This window comes from Neofelis nebulosa, chromosome 8 (genome assembly GCF_028018385.1).
Source record: "Neofelis nebulosa isolate mNeoNeb1 chromosome 8, mNeoNeb1.pri, whole genome shotgun sequence".
Taxonomy (NCBI): Eukaryota; Metazoa; Chordata; class Mammalia; order Carnivora; family Felidae; genus Neofelis; species Neofelis nebulosa.
The window spans coordinates 68,841,285-68,864,001 of NC_080789.1; the positions used below are offsets into that span (position 1 = coordinate 68,841,285).

At 40.5% G+C, this 22,717-nt stretch overlaps 1 long non-coding RNA gene across 1 annotated transcript; it reads right to left on the reverse strand.

The window, feature by feature from the left end:
• Positions 1 to 250: 250 nt before the first annotated feature.
• On the reverse strand, positions 251 to 21,374 carry LOC131519724 (uncharacterized). Its single transcript, XR_009265759.1, has 4 exons — positions 19,171 to 21,374; positions 12,272 to 12,386; positions 10,133 to 10,367; positions 251 to 2,453 (listed from the first exon to the last, which is right to left on the reverse strand). It is a non-coding gene; the product is annotated as an uncharacterized LOC131519724 (long non-coding RNA).
• Between the last annotated feature and the right edge of the window lie 1,343 nt (positions 21,375 to 22,717).

Sequence of the window (22,717 nt, forward strand, 5' to 3'; positions counted from 1 at the left end):
ACAGACCTTAACCTCAGTATCCAACTATCTCATTTGGATATTTTGTTGTTTTGTTTTCACTAAATTGAGACAAGTCTGATTCACAAGATTACACATGAGAAGAGTTTTTGTTGGTTGATTGTTTGGTTTGGTTTTTATGGTTGACTGTAGATTTGGTTGTTTTGTCTGTGTTCATATCTAATAGCTCATATTGCCTTTTGCCAGAGAGACTTTGTTGGAAAATACACACATAAGGAAGTTAACCTAGCCATACACATCATCGTAGTTTAATATTGTTCTGAAGGTATGTGCAGATAAAATTCTTGCTTAGCTGGAGAACTCAAGACAATCAGCTAGACAACTACTATAAACAATGAAAAAATCCAGTATGGTAAAAAACATAATATGGAAAAGCAATAGTTTTCATACATATAAAAAGCAACCAGAAGCTATAACAGAAGGAATCACTACCCAAAAAATTTATAAAAAGATAAAAAGTCCTCCAGATAAGCTTAATGGCCATTTTTCAAAAGACTAAAACAAATGGAAAGCATATCATGTTTTTTGGCTTAAAAGACTCGGCATCTTGTAAGATGTCAATTATTTCAAAGCTAACTTATAAATATTGTGCATCCCACTTCTAAAATTACTAGTAGGATTTTTTTTCTCATTCTAGACAAGTTGATTTTAAGGTTCTATCATAAAACTAAATGAGCAATAAGAGCCAGGAGAAAGTATTTAGGGAAAAATAAAAAGAATTAGGAAGGACTGATCATACCAATTACTAAAGAGAGAAGAGAGGGAGGGAAGGACAGAAGGTGGAAATGTAAGTCTATATAATTGCCTGCATCTGCATGGAACATCTCAGAAGAAATTGGCAACACTGGTTGGCTCTGTATATGCCTTTTGCACCATTTAAAAATTTTATATCATATGCATGTATAATGCACGTAAAATGTAAAAAATAAAATAATTATAATATTTAGATGTTAATTGGATAAATAAAGATTGTAATAATTTTCTGTTCTATCAAACTAATGGAAGGATTATCAACTGCATTGAATTATCTGGAATCCATTTATGTATAGCAGGTTTACAATCTTAGTCAGAGATTACTTATACCTCTGTAATAGAAAATAGCTTATAATGTGCTATATTTTGAAGATTTCATTCTAGAATCTAGAACAGTCAAGTCTTCCAAAACCATTTCACATTAAGCCATAGCATTCAGAATAGTCATTTTAAGAAAAGAAAAAAGAAAAAGAAAGAAAAGCACTGTTTCTATAAGTGCTATCTAGGAAATACATTAAAATACAATTTTTAATACAAATATATTACTTTTCCCCTCCTGTCCACCTTACCACTATACAAATATCTTGTTATAGATTTAATGGAACAAATGAGCAATTATCTTATACATAGTTCTTAGTCTTGAATTTCAGCAGAATTTCAATGATACTAGGAGGCATAAAATCTATTAAAACCCTTAATATTGTCCCTGGTACACAGAGGCACTCAAGAAATATTTGTTGAATAAACACTAACTACAAAAGATATTTGGTAACTTGTCTTTTGGGATCCAAATGCCATTAAGTGGATTTTAAAATTATGTTAACTGGGATATTTTTCAGGTGTAATTGATATTTTTAAGCTTAATTTTGAAAAGTTGAAATCATAGGAATTAGTACCAAAATAGTATCAATACAAAAGTAGCCAGAAAAGAAAATAAAGCCCCTATTTTCCAAAAAATATAGCAAAAATATTCTATTTGTTCTCCTATAATGACTTGGTCATTCAAGATCCCCAAAAGGTATTATTATAAAAAGACACATCCCTCCTTGCAGCATTATAATAGTAGTAGCAAAAGTCTGAACACAGTCGAAATATCCTCCAATAGAGAACTGAATAGCTATTTAAAAGAATAAATTAGGTTTGTATGTGCTGGTGTAGAACAAACAAGATATTCTGTTAACTTTTTAAAACATGTTTATTTATTCTGAGAGAGCACCTGTGCATGCACACACAAGGGAGGGGGGGGGGCAGGGAGAGACTCCCAAGCAGGCCCGACCCTCAGCATGAGCCCAGTCTCATGACTGGGAAATGACCACCTAAGTGGATAACAAGTCAGACGCTTAATCACCTGAGCCACCCAGGCGCCCCTGTTAACTCTGTTAAAAGCAGGAAACTGAACAAGGAGCAGAGGGTTCTCAAGTCAGTGTGTAAGGGCTGGAATTGCACACAATCCAAATGTCCCTTGAAGATCCGTTGGAGCAGTGCCAGTCGGGCGGCTTACAAACCCTCTCTCAGTAAATCCTGCATAGAGCTGGTGTTTCCTCTGGCACCGAAAGGCATTTCAATTCTTCAGTTGCACATCAGATGAAGCAGGCTTCCATTTAAGGGCCATGTTGTGTGATAAACACAGTCTTTAAAAGCTAGGCTCTCTTCAGCCATAGAAAAGAAGGAAATCCTGCAGTCTGCAACGACATGGATGAATCTTGAGGGCATCATAGAAAGTAAAATAAGCCCGTCACAGAGGGACAAATGCTGTGTGACTCCGCTTATATAAGGTCTCTAAAGCCGTCAAATTCATAGAAGAATGGTGGTTGCCAGGGGCAGCGAGGAGGGGAAAGGAAGAGCTGCTAATCACCGGGTATAAAGTTCCAGTGATGCAAGATGAGGAAGTTCTAAAGATGTGCTGTGCAACACTGCGCCATGTTGAATGTAATTAACAGTATTTATGGTGCGCTTTACAGTCTGTTGAGAAGGTAGATCTCATATTAAGTGTCCTTACCACAGTAAAATAGAAGTCCACGAAGTCTAGATTCAAAGCTGTTGTACTACAACAACATCTCTCTGTGGGATTCTTGCCAAAAAATGTTTAAGCTGAATCTGTTCATGAAGAAATAATCAGATAAATCCAACATATAGGACAGTCTTCTATGTAACCAGCCTAAGTTCTTCAAATATTAAATGTTACAAAATAAAGTAAAACAAAAATATAAATGCAAAGAGACTAAGAGACACAACAACTAAATGGAATGTGTGAATCCTGAATTGGGGAGGGAAAAAAATCTGTAAAAGACACTTTCTGGACAACTGGAGAAATTTGAATATGGATTCTAGATCAGATGATATTATAGAACCACTGTATATCTTAAGGGTGTGATCATGCCTGATCACCAAGAGGTGAAATGTCAAGAGGTCTGCAACCTACTTTTATGGTTCAAAAAAATACACAAATAGTGCAGATGAATGTGACAAAATGTTAATAATTGATAAATATATGTGAAGGGTATATGGGTATTCATTGTACTATTTTTCTTTCTATAAATCTGAAAATATTCTATTTAAAAATTGAAGGAGGGGCACCTGGGTGGCTCAGTTGGTTAAGCCGCAGACTCTTGATTTCCACTCAGGTCATGATCTCACCCACTGGTGATTTTGAGCCCAGTATCTGGCACTGTACTGACAATGCGGAGCCTGCTTGGAATTCTCTCTCTCTCCCTCTCTGTCTCTCTGCCCTTCCCCCACTCATGCTTTCTCCCTCTCTTAAAATAAATAAACCTTAAAAAAATAAAAAATTGAAGGACGGGGCACCTGACTGTCTCACTTGGTAGAGCATGCGACTCTTAATCTCAGGGTCAAGAGTTCAAAGCTCCACATGGCGTGTAGAGTTTACTGAAAAATAAAAATAAAATAGGGGAGCCTGGGTGGCTGAGTCTGTTAAGCATCCTACTTTGGCTCAGGTCATGATCTCAGGCTCAGCTCGTTAGTTCCAGCCCCGAGTCAAGCTCTGTGCTGACAGCTCAGAGCCTGGAGCCTGTTTCAGATTCTGTGTCTCCCTCTCTCTCTGCCCCTCCCCTGCTTGTGCTCTATATTTCTCTCTTCCAAAAATAAATAAACATTTAAAAAATAAAATAAAACTTTTTAACAATGAAAATTTTTAAAATTTTAAAAATTAAAAATTTGAAGAGAAAAATTCCCTTTGCTCCTAACACAACATCACTACCAAATTTCCCCTTCCTTCTTACTCAACCATGTGGCTTTCCATCTCCATCCTTCTTGCCCAAATGGATTGTCGGTGCTGTTCAAGAAAGCCAGCACTTGATTCATTTCTTCCAAAAATATTATGAGGCATAGACAGTGTCTCAACTTGAGCCCGTGCTTCCTTTGTCTTTGCCTCTCTTGGCTAACTTGTGAACTTGGTGAGATCAGGAACTATGCTTTTATCATCTTTATAACCCCAGTGTTGAAACACAATAAGGGAAGGCAATAAACATGAACTGAACTGAGGCTTTGGGCCAGTTCACTGATCTTTAGTACCTATTGTGTTACTCTTTAATAAAGTGGGTACCAGATTTCATGGCCAGATGAAAAAAATGCTGAAACCAAATCATTAAATTGAAATTCTAGGGCTGCCTCTTCCATGAGTATGGATACAAAGAGCCATGCTTATGGTAGCTTTGGGCCACCTTAGCAGGAGTATGAAATACAAAGCCTGCCCAAAGCAGAATAAAGTGAAGGTTTTTGTATTGCCATCTGTGCATGCTGCTGGCTCTATCTGACTTCCACCTGTTAGCTTTTTATTCCTTAATACTATGCTGACAGTATTTTCTGTGGTGATAGAGCTGCAGAGCCCGTCCCTGGCAACATAACTGTATCCTACTTTAGAGTAAATAAGAGTGTTTCAAGCAAATTGGAAACTATAGGACAGAAAGAGCCACAGATGGAACACACTGGGAACAGGAGGGGAATGCTGCATTGCTCATAGGCCCCACAGCCCAGGAAAGGAGTGACTCCGAAGTGCTGGCAGTGGACCCGAGCTGACTAAAGCCATGTGTCCGAAGAACAAGCCAAATAAGAAGAAGCTCCTTTATTCTGTCACAAGAATCAAATCTATCCATCGTGATCGATGTTTCACTTTTTAAAAAAGGTTTCCTCTTAACTTCAGTCATTGCCCGTTACTTTTCCTTCTCCTTTCCTATCCCTTCTTTTCTCTTCAGAGATGTCTCTAGAAAAGAAACACATAGCCCTCAACCAGCTGACATTTAAATTCTGCAGAACACTCTGAAATGAAAGTTCTTTTGTTTACAGTAAGGTTTAAGAGACCCAATGCAGCCATGAAAAGTCATGAAAGTCATGATGATTGGTTAAAAACAAAACTAAATTTAAATAAAAGTATTGCTAAGAGTATTAGGAATGGCAAAAGTAGGTCTGAGGACCTTTTCTGAAAGAAAGTAAGGCTAACACTGTTACCTGGCTTTAGGAAAATTGCTTATTCTTTTCATAGCCATGTATTCCCTTACTTCCTATTCTCCTTCTTTTTTTTTTTCTATTAGTCCAGGAAGACATCAGAGGAGAATACAAGAAGGTAAAAACATATATAAAACCAGAAAATGTAAGGCCATTGCTTTCAAAGCAGTGGTCAGGCAAGAGGCAGCCTGTTGAAATTCCCAGGAGATTTCTATCTACCTACTCGGCCTCGCTCTGAACAAAATATGTATAATTCCCCCAAACTGATGTGTGACCTGTTGTGTACCTACCCCTATTTACACAGTTGATCCCACGCTTCCTCTCCCAATCACCACTATCAGTTAGTCTGGGCCCAGGAGGTCAGATACTCAGATTTACCAGCTCCCGCTCCCTGCCGATACCAGAACTCTTGGTCTGGCTAAAGGAAGAAAAATAGTGACACACTTTTCACCACCAGTTTCAGCCCTGACTTCTTTCCAATTGAGAGTCCAATAAAATCTAATCTCTTGATTAAGTTTAAAAAAAAAAAAAAATGGAGACGTTTGTAATGGCAGAACACACTGGCCCAAGACAGGGGCTGGGAACTGGTAGAAATAATTGGTGATGTAAAATATGTTCCCTTTCCTACCCTCTTTTGTATCTTCAAGTCCTTTCTTCTGCATCTACCTGCCCTCTCCTCCTTTTCTTTAAATTGTATTCTAGGGGCGCCTGGGTGGCTCAGTCGGTAAAGCGTCCAACTTCAGCTCAGGTCATGATCTCGCGGTCAGTGAGTTCGAGCCCCGCATCAGGCTCTGGGCTGATGGCTCAGAGCCTGAAGCCTGCTTCCGATTCTGTGTCTCCCTCTCTCTCTGCCCCTCCCCAGTTCATGCTCTGTCTCTCTCTGTCCCAAAAATAAATAAACGTTAAAAAAAATTTTTTTAATTGTATTCTAATTCTAGTATCATTAATATACAGGGTTAGATTAGTTTCAGGTGTACAGTATAGTGATTCAACAATTCTAGACATCACTCAGTGCTCATCATTGGTGTACTCTTAATCCCCTTCACCTAATTCACCCATCCCCCCACCCACCTTCCCTCTGGTGACCATCTGTGTGTTCTCTATAGTTAAGGGTCTGGCTTTTTGTCTATTTTTTTTTTCCTTCATTCATCTTTTGGGATCTTAAATTTCACATATGAGTGAACCCATACGGTTTGTCTTCTTCTGACTTATTTTACTTAGTATTATATTCTCTAGATCCATCCACAGTATTGCAAATGTTAAGATTTCATTCTTTTTATGGCTGAATGATATTCCATGTATATGTGCCCCATCTTCTTTATCCATTCATCTCTTGATGAACACTTGGGCTGCTTCCATAATTTGGCTATTGTAAATACTGCTCCTATAAACAGAGTGGTGTATATATCTTTTAGAATTAGTGTTTTTCTATTCTTTGGATAACTATCCAGTGGTGCAATTACTGGATCCTGTGGTAGTTCTCTTTTTAGTGTTTTAAGGAACCTCCATACTGTTTTCCACAGTGGCTGTACCAGGTTGCATTCCCACTAGTAGTTCGTGAGGGTTCCTTTTTCTCCACATCCTCGACAACACTTGTTTCTTGTGTTTTTTATTTTAGCCATTCTGACAGGTGTGAGGTGATATCTCATTTCCCTAATTTGCATTTCCCTCATGATGCATGATGTTGAACATCTTTTCATGTATCTGTTGGCCACCTGTAGGTCTTCTTTGGAGAAATGTCTGCTCATGATTTCTGCCCATTTTTTAACTGGTTTATTTTGGGGAGGGGTGTTAAGTTGTATCAGCTGTTTATATATTTTGGATACTAACCCCTTATGAGATGTGGCATTCACAAATATCTTCTCCCATCCAGTAGGTTGTCTTAGTTTTGTTGATAGTTTCCTCTGCTGTGCAGAAGTTTTTCATTTTGATATCATCCCAATAGTGTATTTTTGCATTCATTTCCCTTGACTCAGGAGACTCATCTAGAAAAATGTTTTTTGCTTTCTCCCTTTGTTCTCTTCCTCTTGACCCCTTCCCCACCCTATGCGGAATTAGTGACTCCCACAGGTGTCAATTAGCAACTCCCAAAGGCACTTGACTTACTAAAATTATTTGTCTCCTGGAGTCAAGACTATGAGCTCCCTTCTCCTTTTCACTCATTTGTCAGGTTGGTGGCCAACAAGAAGATTTGGCCCAAATTAGTATACAGCGATCCACTAGCTTTATGTGCCCTGATGTTTATTGAGCAATGCTCTGTACCAGTGAAGAGAAGAAAGTCTTGTCGTCATCTGCAAGAAGTCTATGTACCAACAGAGGAAAACAAACATACAAACAACTAAATCTAACACAAAGAGAATCCCAGAGGTGAAAATACAGAGGGGAGTGATTTGTGGTGATCAATGAATGGTGATTTCACCAATGCTACTGGATTGTACTGCAGGAAAAAAAAAATGGTTTTTTCTAAAAACATTTAAACAGACAAAAGTGTAAACCAAAGATTTGTTGGATATCATACAAAGAAATCTTCAACCTCAAAAAGCATCTCTCCTCCCAAATTTTTTAAACGGGTGAGGCACTACACAGTACAAATGCTTATGCTTTAGCAGAGCAGGAAGTATATCGATAGAACACCAGAGTAACTGCTTATAATGCTGTGTTCCCACCTGTGGTGACTCTTACTCAAGAATAGCACTTATTGGGGGGGCGCCTGGGTGGCTCAGTGGGTTAAGCGTCCGACTTCAGCTCAGGTCATGATCTCATGGTTCGTGGGTTCAAGCCCTGCCAGAGGGCTCTGTCCTGACAGCTCAGAGCCTGGACCCTGCTTCGGATTCTTTGTCTCCCTCTCTCTCTGCCCCTCCCCTGCTCATGCTCTGTCTCTCTCAAAATTAAATAAACATAAAAAAATTAAAAAACAAAAAAGAATAGTGCTTAATTTGTTGCAAGATACTACAAAATAAAGCTGCCTAAATACGTAGGTCTACACAACATAAAGCAAGCGGGGGGGGGGGGGGGCAGGATATCTGACTGGGAGGTCATTCCCCTCCTTCCCTTCTTTTAGTTACCCAGGGAATTGAGGGAGTTCACAGAAAGTGGACCTGGGTGAGTAACCTAACAAACATGTTCTAGTGTTGGGCAACCACAACACATGGAAAGGGCAACACCACTGGGAGAAGGGAGGAATGCAGGAGGGAGAAGAGAGCCAGTCACAGGCAGCATCCGAGGCCCCAGAGGCCCTGACTATAAATAACCGCTTTCCCCCATGTCCCTGTCGCCTCTTCCCAAAGTTAGAGTTAGATTCCTGGCCAAAGGCTACACCATACTCCCGCGGCTTCCTTTCCCACAAAGCGACATTCCCTAATGAAGTACGGTGGCAGCTGCCAGTGACCAGCAGGGGATTGGGAATCCAGTGTCCCCTTGTTCCATCCCTGCCTCCCATTTGCTAGGGTTTGGAGAACCTCTGTGCTCCAGCTTCTTCATCTGAAAAATGGGGCAGTGATGATGATGATGATGATGATAACTAGCCATCATAAAATGGGTGCTGTGCTAAGTGCCTCACATGCATTATTCACGTAATCTTCAGGAAAAAACACTTCGAGGCAGTATTAATTATTATTATAAGTAATGATAATACTGTCTCCTTTACAGATGAAGACATTGCAATTCTGAGAGGAGTTAATTAACTAACCCAAGGTCTAACCTCGCTGCCTGAACTCTTGACTCTTGATCCTTCGTATTATTGTAATAATACCTGTCTAAACGGGATGTTGAAAGGTTAACATTAATGGATATGCACACCAATTAATGCTACTGTCAGTATTTTTGACAGCTATTGCTGTTGACGGTGTTACTGTTTTTGTTGCTTTTCTCTACCTCCAGATGTTGGGAATTCTGAAGTCTATTAAGCACAAATCACCGACCCATATATACACTGGCAAGTCTAAGCCGATGCCTTGGGGACATTTTTGAGCCCCAAGTAACAAAACCAATATACCTTTTAGATATTTCGTTGTTAAAATATATCTTCTGAGGATGAATGAGACATCAAGAGGGAAGGAAATGGGATTCAGTACTAGTATCTCAACTTACTACCTAAAATGCTTCCCAATGCTTATGTTTTTTAAAAAGTTCACAATGACAGGGGCACCTGAGTGGATCAGTCAATTGAGCATCTGACTTCAGCTCAGGTCGTGATCTCACGGCTGGTGAGTTTGAGGCTCGCGTCAGGCTCTGTGCTCACAGCTCAGAGCCTGAAGCCTGCTTAGGATTCTGTGTCCCCCTCTCTCTCTGCCCCTCCCCTGCTCATACTCTCTTTCCCTCTCTCAAAAATAAACATTAAAAAAAAATTTTTTTTAAGTCCAGAATGACAAAATGTAAGGTACATTGTTCTCACATGTTTCACTTAAATTTCCTCAGTTAAAATAATGTGTCAGATGCTAGCTTTTGACTATCCAAACCATACTTTTGCCCCACCTTATCTTTTAATTCATTTTCATTATCATGAAATAACTATGATAAATGTTTCAACCTCTGATGTGCTAACACGCCAATCAGATGAAACATAGCAAGCGTCTGACATACACCTGGAGACTTCCCTAAGCAAAATAAAATTATTGCATCTCATCACTTCCTTCCTATTGCCAACTAACGTCCCCATGCCTGAAAGGGTCATTTTCAAGTCACATATCTATTTATAATAATGTGTTCACTGTCTTCCTTCCTCTGGCACATTGTCTGTGACCTTGACCATTTCAGGACTGATAAAACAGTGCCATCAACATATGTTGATGAGGCTCTAGACATCTTGTAAGAGATTTCATAGTTATTAAAAGCAATAAAGAGTGACAAGGACAGTTCTACACTATAATACTGCCTGTCAAGAGAAAAATGTCACACTTACCATAAAGTACCCAGAGGCCTAATTAGGGGTGGAAAAAGGAATAATTTCCCGAACACAGTAATGAGGGGCTAGGGTAAAACATGGCAGCAAGGGAAAGTGCGTCCTCTCCAACGTGCTTGCGTGGAACCTAGTCCCCTCCAAAGGGTCCAGGTGAGAGCGATGGTTCCGTGTCCAAAATGTGGAGCATCAATGGATGCCAAGTGAGCAGCACATGAAGAGGTGCCAGTAAGAACTTCTGTGAAGAAATAAGATATTCTGAGTTTTTGAACATTTCCTAATAGCATCAATATGAAAACTAAAATAATGAATCCTCCCAGGTACCTTCTAAGAACATTAAAGGAATTTAAATACCACAGTTCCCAAATGCTCATACCCATAAACACAAATCCATACACCCCGCAGAGCTGTAAATAAATTCTACCTGAAGGTCTCCTTCCTGTTCACATAGGTCTCCATAAAATCTAGTAGGATCCCCTCCCTTTTGTCTTAGGCTTTATCCTTGTCATTCCTATCTATCAGTGACAGGAGGTTAATAAAAATAAATAAAAACCAGTGTCCCTATAACCCAGCAGGAAGCGCTTGTGGCACCTCAGGGCCCTCTGTCAACCAGGGGCGTTTAGTGTGTCCTCAGCCATCCTTCCAGTTCATTGTAGGATTCTGGGGTGCATGGCTGTAGACAAGAAGAGTCTCGGCAGCAGCCCCACACCCTCCAGCTTGGTCCTTTGCCCTTCTTTTCGTGACGGGGCAGAGCCTGGGGCTGGGAACTTGACATCACTCCCTCTTCTCGGGGATGCTTCAAAGATGGCTTCAAAGATAGCAATGGCTTCCAAGATGGAACAGCTTTTTCCCAAGTGACTTTTCTCACCTTACAGAAAAATCATCTATTCCTCACTTCTGCTTCTCAATCTTCTGCACCTGTCAACACCCACGGCTATCCCAGCTCTGCCACTTCTCAGCTGTGGGAACCTCTCTGGGCCTCAGTTTCCCCATGTGCAAAAGGAGGGTAGTAATGGGGTCTACTGCTGCTGTGAGGATTAAATTGGTTCATGTAGAGAATGTGCTTACAACAGTCCCCTAGGACATAGTAAGCACCAAATAATTGCTATCATTTATATTAGTAGTAGTAGTAGCAGTAATGGCAGTATTCTCTGTCACCGACACAAGGGACCCCAATAGTGTTATCTGTCCCTCCTTTAGATTAGGTTGAGAGTGAATAGAGTCTGTCGTAGGGGACAGATGAAGAACAGAGCCTACTGCCAGTGCTCTGGGACCTTTACCGGAAGGTTTTCATTTTCTCTTGACAGGACGCACTGTATGTTGAAAGTGTCCTTGCCACCACTATGGTATTAATAACTGCAAAACGTGATGAGGGAATCGTAAACATGTCAGTGACTTGATTCCATGGGTTTACATCATGATGGAAATAGTCAAGGTCACAAACAATGGGACAGAGGAAGAGAGCGGCTCCGTGATACCAAGCCCAGATTTACCCAGCTTTTTTGTAATGTGTACTTTTTAGGATTTTAGTCCTATTCACTGTCTGTGTTTGATGTATTAATTGTTCCCTGACTACATTTTGTAGTTTGTGTAACATCCCAGCTTATAGATTGAGTCAGGGTGGTGACAGCAAGTGGCAGAAAAATAATTATCTAAAATCATTCCCAAACCCAGAATGAGGTGTAGAGCTGTGGCAATAGACTGGCACATTACTTGTTTCTTCTGCCCCAAATTTCTAGTAACACTCAAAGGCTGGGGTTTTGAGATCTTTTGCCTAAGGCTTAAAATAATAATAGACCCAATCACTTATATTCTTTTTTGTTCATCCAACATTTGAAATCTTTATAAGCTCTAAAATAATATGTTCTGATCACTGAAAATTTCATTTTATGGGATCCTATCATTTCAACACATGTCTTAACCTAATTTATTTTTGTTCACCCTAAATATAAAGAGACATCCTGGAACCGAAGTAGTTGCAGTCAGAATCATTGACATCGACTGATTTACTTAGCATTGTACACATTCTTCATAGGATGAGGGGAGATGTGTTCCAAAATGCGTAACTGAAAAATTATAACAGTAAAAGAATAATATTATACTATGAAATGTCCTTAAAAAATTAAATATGTATGTCCTTACCTTGGTGTAGATGGAGTAAAATGGTCAGAAGACAACGTGTGCCTGGTGGTGGATTGATCCACAGGCAATTCTGTTCTCAACCCATTGTGCCCACTGTAGGGGTTCAGACAACTGCCTGTGGATGGTGAGAGAGGATCAGGTCCTACTACTATCTCAGATCAACACATCCAAACCCAAAAGACTGTACAATTGGTTCTTCACTCAACTCCAAGTGATGTAGTCCATCTCATACAGTGATGGAATCCATCCTGTACCACATCAAAGTGTGGTGAGGAATAGAGAGTGGCATCCCTAGACTAACTCATTCCTAGGTACTAACTGTGGGAATGAGACCTGCTCCCTTATGTTTGGGAGCCCCAGATGGCACCCCATCAATAGTCAGTAAGTGACCACCCCTGTTGCCAGCCTTCTATGCATTCTCTCCCTCTCCCCTAGAGTTCCTCTCTCCCTGTGGTTTCCACATCTCTGGTGTCCTGACCATCAGAGCGGGTTATCATTATCTACTCCACATGGTTCTATGGCTAGATAGGGAAGATTCGGAAGATTCGGTAGAGGTGGTTGGGAAGGAGTCCCTCACAACCATCTGGTCTCTGGGTGAGACCACCTTACATGGCAAAAGTTAACCTCCTGCTAGTATAATTTTCCTACCTTGTTAAGTTAAAAGAGGGTAGGCCTTCTTCCTAGCTTTGGGTTATATTTCAAAAAGCTGCCTTCAATTACCATATTACCCTAGATAAAGTAGCTGCCCCAACCCTCTCTATTCCATTAATTAATTTTTTTCATTCTTAGAATTTAGCATTAGATAAAATTTATATGATTTTTTTTACATACTAATTGTCTCTCTGTCCATCTTCCCCCTGACCCCAGCCCTACTAGAATATAAGCTCCATGGGAACATAGGCATCACTTCTCTTCGGCTATTCACTGTTTTATAACCAATTTCTATAAAGGTGCCTGGCACAAGGTAAGTAAGTTCCAGATCTGCATGTCCAATTGTTTATTGCTTTATCATACGGGCATCTGAAAGACAACTTGGAAAAAGCAGAATTCTGCAAAGAGTTCCCAGAAAATCTACTCTTCCTCACTTATTTTCTACCACCTACCATTCTGGCCAGCCAGAAAATCCAGTTATCCTTGAATAAACTTCTCTCTCTTCTTTCTCCAATTCCCCACATTCCTCTCCTCTTTCACCACTTTCCTCCTCCTTTCCCTCCACCCATCTCACCCCCTCCATCCTCTCACCACATCTAATTGACTTTCAACTCCAGCCAGTTCTTCCTCCTCAAGCAATCCTGCCCACCTGTGTTAGAGCCTCAGTGAAGCCTTTTCCTTAACACTGCAGCTAGCAGTGATCACCCCTGTGCATCACACCAGTGTGTCTCTTGAGTCAATCAATGCGTTTTAGGTCCTTTTAGGGTCTCACACTTTCTTGAGAATCTGATAAAAGTCATGGGTCCAAGAAAATCCACATGATCTTAAACTTCTCTGTAAAATGTCAGGACTCCAGAAAACCAAAGCAGGAAGTATCATAATCCCAGACTTCAAGCTATACTACAAAGCTGTAATCATGAAGACCGTATGGCACTGGCACAAGAACAGACACTCAGATCAATGGAACAGAATAGAGAACCCAGAAATGGACCCACAAACGTATGGTCAACTAATCTTTGACAAAGCAGGAAAGAATATCCAATGGAATAAAGACAGTCTCTTCAGCAAGTGGTGCTGGAAAAACTGGGCAGCGACATGCAGAAGAATGAACCTGGACCACTTTCTTACACCATACACAAAAATAAACTCAAAATGGATGCAAGACCTCAATGTAAGACAGGAAGCCAGCAAAATCTTCAAGGAGAAAGCAGGCAAAAACTTCTTTGGTCTTGGCCGCAGCAACTTCTTATTCAACACGTCTCTGGAGGCAAGGGAAACAAACGCAAAAATGAACTACTGGGACCTCATTAAAATAAAAAGCTTCTGCATAGCGAAGGAAACAATCAGCAAAACTAAAAGGCAACCGACAGAATGGGAGAAGATATTTGCAAACAACATATCAGATAAAGGGTTAGTATCCAAAATCTATAAAGAACTTATCAAACTCAACACCCAAAAAACAAATAATCCAGTGAAGAAATGGGCAAAAGACATGAATAGACACTTCTCCAAGGAAGACATCCAGATGGCCAACCGACACATGAAAAAATGCTCAACATCACTCATCATCAGGGAAATACAAATCAAAACCACAATGAGATACTACCTCACACCTGTCAGGATGGCTAACATGAATAACTCAGGCAACAACAGATGTTGGCAAGGATGCGGAGAAAGAGGATCTCTTTTGCATTGTTGGTGGCAATGCAAGCTGGTGCAGTCACTCTGGAAAACAGTATGGAGGTTTCTCAAAAAACTAAAAATAGAACTACCCTACGACCCAGCAATTGCACTACTAGGCATTTAGCCACGGGATACAGGTGTGCTGTTTTAAAGGGACACATGCACCCCCATGTTTATAGCAGCACTATCAACAATAGCCAAAGTATGGAAAGAGCCCAAATGTCCATCGATGGATGAATGGATAAAGAAGATGTGGTATATATATACAATGGAATATTACTCGGCAATCAAAAAGAATGAAATCTTGCCATTTGCAACTATGTGGATGGAACTGGAGGGTACGATGCTAAGTGAAATTAGTCAGAGAAAGACAAAAATCATATGATTTCACTCATATGAGGACTTTAAGAGACAAAACAGATGAACATAAGGGAAGGGAAACAAAAACAATATAAAAACAGGGAGGGGGACAAAGCATAAGAGACTCATAAATATGGAGAACAAACTGAGGGTTATGGGAGGGGTTGTGGGAGGGGGTATGGGCTAAATGGGTAAGGGGCATTAAGGAATCTACTCCTGAAATCATATGCTAACTAATTTGGATGTAAATTTTAAAAAATAAAAAATTAAATTACAAAAAATATTTAGAATGTGAAAAAAAATGTCAGGACTCTAAATACTTATTGCAACAAGCATCATGGTTATTTTGTTATAACCATTTTTTTTAAGATTTTTAAAAATTTTTAATTGATCTCTTCACCCAACACAGGGCTGGAATCCACAACCCCGGGATCAAGACTCTCATGCTCTACCAACTGAGCCAGCCAGGTGCCCCTTTGAAACTATTTATTTATACACCTATCTCCCTCACTAGAATGTAAGTCCTCCTCGGACATGTTTGTATCATGTTTTATCTTTTTCCTTTAATCCCTTTACATGTAGCACTGTGTTTAGTATGCACAAGATACTAAAAAATGTCCATGGACTATCTAGTGCAATATTCAGGTATCAGATTAATACAGCATTTCCAAATACTAGTCATTTGAGTAACACTCTCACAATTTTTGCCATATCTGCCACAACTTGTCCTATTACTTACTTACCTACCATTTGTGGTAGATTATTTGCAAAATTATTGCCAAAGCTTCTTTCCATCTCTGGACATGAGTGCCTCTAATCTCCCAAAAAGATGTGAAGTCTATTTCTCCTCCCCTTGGATCTAGACTTGTCCAGTCACATGCTTTAACCAGTCGAATATAGCAGAAGTAATACTTTTTGACTTCCAGGTCTAGGCCTTAAGACATTTTGCAGCTTTCTTTTTTAATCTCTGGAGATCCATCCATGATGTGAAAAAGCCCAGGTCAGACTACTGAATGATGAGAGGCCACATGGAGAAAGAGGCTCAGCCAGTTTCAGCCATTCCAGCCACTCCAGCTGGGCTGACGGGCATGAGGGAAGCCATCTGGGACCTTCTGGCCTCATCCAAGTTCTCAAGATGAAGGAATGACCCCATCGGATATCATGTGGAGGAGAAGAATTGCCCAGTTGAGTCTAGCTAACCCACAGAATCCTAATAAGTCACTGTTTCTTAAGCCACTATGTTTGGGGTAGCTTGTTACACAGCAACAGAGAACTGATTTACTGTATTTCCTTAAATAAACTTTAAAAAAAATTTTTTTTAATGTTTATTTATTTTTGAGACAGAGAGAGATAGAGCATGAATGGGGGAGGGTCAGAGAGAGGGAGACACAGAATCTGAAACAGGCTCCAGGCTCTGAGCTGTCAGCACAGAGCCCGACGCGGGGCTCGAACTCACGGACCGCGAGATCATGACCTGAGCCGAAGTCGGCCGCTTAACCGACTGAGCCACCCAGGTGCCCCTAAATAAACTTTTTTTAACAAGTATATGTTGAAAGAAAATTTTTGTCACTTCCATAGGGAAAACTAGTATCACTTTTCATAAAACTAAACACAATTTAAAAAAAAAAAAAAAGAATAAAGCAATGTTATTCACTTCTAGCCAAATACTGCTGCATACGGAAGCCTCTGCATTAGTTCCAAAGGCAGATGCTCAAATGTCAGAAAAGTATTAAAAGGTACACCGGAAGTAAACTGGAAATCTCTCTTTGGTGTAAACTGGACTGAAAGAAAATAGAATGAAAATAACATGCTCACTCATCCTGACACGTGATATTATTTAGTGTTCTATCACCAAAAATCATTATTTTGCAGCTATAGGTACTAAATAATAACCAAGGTGGTAAACAGCCATGGCAAAAATTGAGAAAGTTACTCAAATGACTGACATTTGGAAGATGCTGTATTAACCTAATACCTAAACATTGAGACAGGACCCAACTCTTTTAGTACCTTCTACACAACAACACAATGCTAAACAGAGAAGGGTTTGAATGAAAGATAAAACATAGTGCAGTCCCATCCTAGAAATACTTCTATTCTACTAGAGGAGACAAGGAAGTGAATAAACAGTGACCATTCACTAACCACGGTAAATGTAACTGTATTAGATTTACAATATAAAGTCCATGGACTCAGACTTCAAATCTCTTATATTCTATATAAAAGTTTGAGGGTAGGTGGCTATTTTGGGGTCCATAACTTTCACCAGATCCTCAAAGGGATCCCCTAGAGTCCCACTCCGTAACCTGGGAAACACTGGATTAGATAATGCATATCTATTATTCTTGGTTCAGTTGTTTCTAACTCAAGACTTTTCCAGATTGCCTGGACATTCCTTTTTAGTTTGTAATTCTGAAATCAAAACTCTGGCCTTCTATTTCCTCTTTATGATTTTATACCTTTCTCACAAAACTATATAAAAGTTCTCTTAAACTCCCTGATGACCAACTCCCCTATAGATCTCAACCATATTTTAAGCTCTTTGAAACTAGAGACATGTCATATAACTTCCTGCCTTCTATTATCAATAAACATCTGCTAAATGAAGAATAAACCTCCTAGAACTCCTGCAGGAAGTTTTTCCTGCTGTCTAGGACTGATTAAAAATGTGTTTTCTATTGCTCAGACTATGAACACTTGAATGTGAATTGAGTCTGAAATGTGTGTATAATAAAATAGTCGGGGGAAAGAAAGCACCAAGTTCTTCCTGCATTGTGTTCTGTGTGTACATTCACAAATGTCTGCCTGGACTGGCATTCTGTGTCTATGCCTGTTTAGGTCAATGTTGAATATTTTAAATAGTGTGGGGACCATATTTGTTTACACACTGCATGCAGCAGCCATTGCCAAGTTATTCACACACGGACTCAGGACCTCTCCCAGGCACGAAAGTGCTACTGTTGATATTTATGCTTTTCTCACTGTTTCTTCTTATGTCCTATTGCTTGAACATAGCAATTTTGCTTTTCTTTGGAACTTAAATCAATGAACAATATAGACCTCTAAAAGTTTAGTACTCTCATCAGAATTTTTTTTTGATTTTAGCCATGTTGGGAACTAAGTGAGCTGAAGTTCCCTCTGTTCAGAGTTCTTGAAGGTTTGACATTTAAATTTATTCTAAAATAGTTTTTGCATGAAAAACCAAGAAAGGGAGGATTGTGGTTTGTACCTTGGCATGGAATTTTATATGAGTGGGATAGAAACAGAGTGGTGGTGTTGGAGCAGTCTGCACGATTTACTGGCACTGATTGGGGCCGGAGTGGCCCAGTGTCCAGACAAGTACATCATTCATATGACTAATTCTAGCTTTGCCTAGCCTTCACTTCCACCCCCCACACATACACACCATCAACATATATGGAGATATTAGTAAAGCTATCATCTTTGAAATGATTGATTCTCCCCAATGACTCTCCATGCCTGGGCTTTTCCACAAAAGAAGCATGCCTTCAGGACAAGGGATTGCCAAGGGCAGCAAATCGACGGGAGAAGTCCTGTAAAACTTTCTGAGGGGACAGAATGAAACATCTTTCATTCCATGATGTTCTCCAGTGGGTATGCTTCTGAGCCACTGGTGCATCTGAAAATATTATGTATATATATACACACACATTCTAAACTTTAGTATTTTTTTCTAAATACTTTTTAACCTAACATTTAATTTTTAAGGTGTATTTAAGTACCGCCTAAATATACTCCTGGGTTACTCATGTTTGATTTTAGTTCTTAAAATACTCTTTTCATTCCTCTGTATCTCTGAAATTTTTTTTAAGTTTATTTATTTATTTTGAGGGAGAGAGGGAGAGAGAGAGCAGGGGAGGTGCAGAGATAGAGGGAGAGAGATACTCCCAAGCAGGCTCTGCACTACGAGCCCAAGGTGGGGCTCAATCCCATGAGCTGAAATCAAGAATCAGGCGCTTAAGCACTGAGCCACCCAGTGGCCTATATCCTTGAACTTTTTAAGTAATAACACTTCCTTATAACTAGTTTTAACTGATTAACCATGACCTGACATGATAGTTTACAAAGACTTAATATACATTATGAATGTGTAATAGAAAGCACTTGCCACTTGGAATGTACTGCTCACCTAACATAAAGTAGCAGATTTTGAGGAAAATGCCTGGTACATGTTAAAGCCCTACCTCCAGTGGCCCCACACGATTGCAGTGACAGCCCTTGGAAGAGCAGGGAGCCAGCTGAACTCTCACATCTTTTTTCTTAGAGCTTCTTCCAAAAGAAAACAAAGCAGATGTGTGTATTTTCTTGTGTTGAAGGTAGAAGGTTCTAGAAGTACATGTTAGCTGGTGCCTGAGATGCCAACAGAGCGGATAAAGAAAATGGGGTGAATACAAAGAAGTTTAACCAGAGGTCTCCCTGGAATGATTCCTTCCAGGTTGAAAAATCTATTATCCTCTGGTTCAGGGCAATTGAATGAGCACAAAACCCTGCTTCTCCCCAGATCTAAAGAGCAAGAGGAAACTGTGGAATGTTAACGGAAAGGTGGTTTGGTGGATGAACGGGCAGGAGGGTGCAGTCCAAATGCAGCCCCTCGAAGACTATGGTGGGAGAGGCAGGTTCCAGGTGCTTTAAGCCTCTGCACAAGTAAATGGGGTAACGAGGCCATCTGTACATTGCACCCATCTGGAGATGCCCTCCACCTGGTGAAGGCACCCTTGTGTACCTGAAGGGATTGTGCATTCACACAGTCATCCCCGTGGTGGACTCCTCTGGAGACAAGAGCAGGAAAAAGACATTGAATCTCAATCTTGGGAAGTAAATACCCCTTCCCTATTTCCTGGGTCCACAGAACCCAGAAACAGTCAAAATGTCTGGGTTCAATCCCCTGCCCTACTGTTTATCAACGCGTGACCTTACGTTAGTGGCTACACTGGTCTGAGCCCAAGTTTTTTTTAAACTGCACAATACATATAGTGCATTTGAACTGACATACATATAGTGCTTGCTTTACCAACATGAAGTGGCGAGGATAAGGACAGCCCTGGGAACAGTGCCCACAGGTGTGTGTCTATGGGGGGGGGGGGGGGGGAGGCACCGGTGCACACGGTTCACCAGATGTACGGCAGATGGCACTTTAGTCTGTCAAATATGCTAACTGCCCGCGAAGGCCAGCTGAGCCATACCAAGTGGACGTCTGTGCTCCCGACCACGGAGGTCCCTCTGAGCCCACACCGCAGCCTACCTCCTGTAGTCACGTGAATGCTCATGTCCCTCCACTGGCGCTCTGGAGCCCATCCCTTCTCACCCTACTCCAAGACTTTGCTCCAGCAATTGTCTACCTACTCCTGCATCATTGAGTTGTTGCTCTCTACTGGATCATTCCCAGCACACAAATGTGCTGTAATAACTCCTTCCATTAAAAAATTTTTAAAAATGTTCCTGGTCCCACATCCTCCTCCTGCTACCGTTCCATTTCTCTTCCTTTTAAGAGTAAAACTCCAACTCCTCAAAGAGTCGTAGTCTGCCTCCTGTCCAGCCCCTCCCACTCCTTCCAGAATCCATTTCAAACAGCTCTCACCCTCATTACTTCATTGGAATAGTTCCTGTGGAAGTCACCACTGACCCCTCCCCATGGTGCTACATACAAAGGTCTGTTCTCAGCCTCCTCCCATTCACCCTGTCCAACACCAGACACACTTGCTCACTCTCTTCTTAAAATATTTGGTTCACTTGGTTTCTAGAACTTCATTCTGCTCAGAACCCTAGAAGGGCAATCCCTCTCACATGGAATAAAGACCAAAAGCCTTAGAATGGCTTAAAAGGCCCTCTCTGACTACTCTTCTGGGAATGTTCTTCCAGATAACCAAAGAACTCACTTCCTGAATCCCACCAGCTCAAATATCACCTTCTCAGTCTGCAAGTCTTTCCCTGGCCCTGTAGGTAAAATAACTGCCTCTTTAACCTCCTGTCTCCCTTACTAGAAGCTTAATATTATAATCTACATTGTACAAGTGTATGTTTACTTATTTTACATAAGCTTGTTTTGTTCACTGCCCTTTCACCAGCACCTACGACAGTATGTGCACATAGTAGGACTTTAGTTATTTATGGAGTGATCCAGTGAAGTAATCCTAAGCCCTGGAAACTGGACAGAGGCTGTGCACATAGCCAGCCTTCAATGTTTAGTTCGAAGAGGAGAAATTGTCAGAATAGAGGTGGACAGTGCTAGAGATGTTCTGTATACCCTATTTCTATCGGGCTGGATAAATCTCTCCCTGTGGGAAGGTGAAGCAGGACGAAAGCAACATGATGGTTTTGAAAAGTTTCTACAGTACCAGAGAAGATGTTCATGTCTTGTTTGGTGTCCTAAAGAGAGGTGTATGAAAATATGAGCTCTATAAAATGAAAGGAAGAAATTCAAGAACAGATAGACTAAGATGACAGGAGAAATGAGTATGAAGCTACTAGTATAAGAAAAAAAAGGCAAGGAAACTTAAAATGCCGTATCAGGATTAAAGTATTCCTTTGAAGCAATAACAATCATAATGGGTATTGCAGAAAATTAATTGTGCTGTGGATGGATCACTTTAGTAGCCCTTCCAAAATGCAGAACAAAGGTGAAAAAATGCATAAAAAAAAGACTAAAAGTGCTTTTCCAAAATGTTAACAACGTCAGTATCTTCAGTGATTTTAGTTGTCCTTCCTACATACTTTTTTCTACATTTTCTAAATTCTCCAAACATATGTGCAGGATCGTAATAATCAGGGAAAAAGGGAAAGGAAAAAATTAAATTTAAATCTTAAATTATTAAGTTTTTTTTCTTTGAGAGGACAGGGAAATTATTCCCTAGCCCGCTGTGTCCCTTCAGCCTAGCAACGCTATTCTTCCCCTCTGGCAGTCAACCACTTAATCCAGAAATTCCCATAAAACTTGTTTTATTGGAAGTCACTGTAGGATTTAGCTTTTTTAATATGACTAGATCAAGGGGTGTCTGGGTGGCTCAGTCAGTTAAGCATCCAGCTTTGGCTCAGGTCATGATCTCACAGTTCGTGAGTTCAAGCCCCACATTGGGCTCTGTGCTCACAGCTCAGAGCCTGGAGCCTGGATTCTGTGTCTCTCTCTCTGCCCCTCCCCTGCTCATGCTCTCTCTCACTGTCTCTGTCTCTCTCCCTCTCTCAAAAATAAACATAAAAAAATTTAATATGACTAGATCTGAGAAAGGTCCTAATCCCTTGGGTAAAAGTGGGAGCACTAAGAAACGAGCATGAAACGGAGGATAGTGTTTTCTTCACTTTCCTCTACTTCTCTTGTGATGCATACACAGCCATTTTGTGTAACTGCCTGTTAGGACAGAGATTGCCAATTCCACTTAAGAGTACATATTTTGGGTAAGAGGTAAGAAACCGTGCTTGGGCTAAGGGGCCTACGTGATTGTTAGTGTTCTGATGGAAAATTTGCCTCAAGACCCTACAGCTCTAATGTGGTAGCCTTGGCTGCTTCGGCCAGCTTCCAAGACGGCAGTTAGGGCTTTTAAACTTCAATTGGCTCTGCTGGTATGTAGTGTTATTTCTTTCCCTCCTTCCCCAAATTTGCAAGCTTGTTTCTTCTTAAATGCTCCATGAGATGATGCATGAATGCATTTTATTTCCTCAATGGAAATGTAGATGCTGCACAGCTGTTAGACTTGAAATCACCAGGTGGTACTTGGAAGCAGGAACTAAGATGCTGTT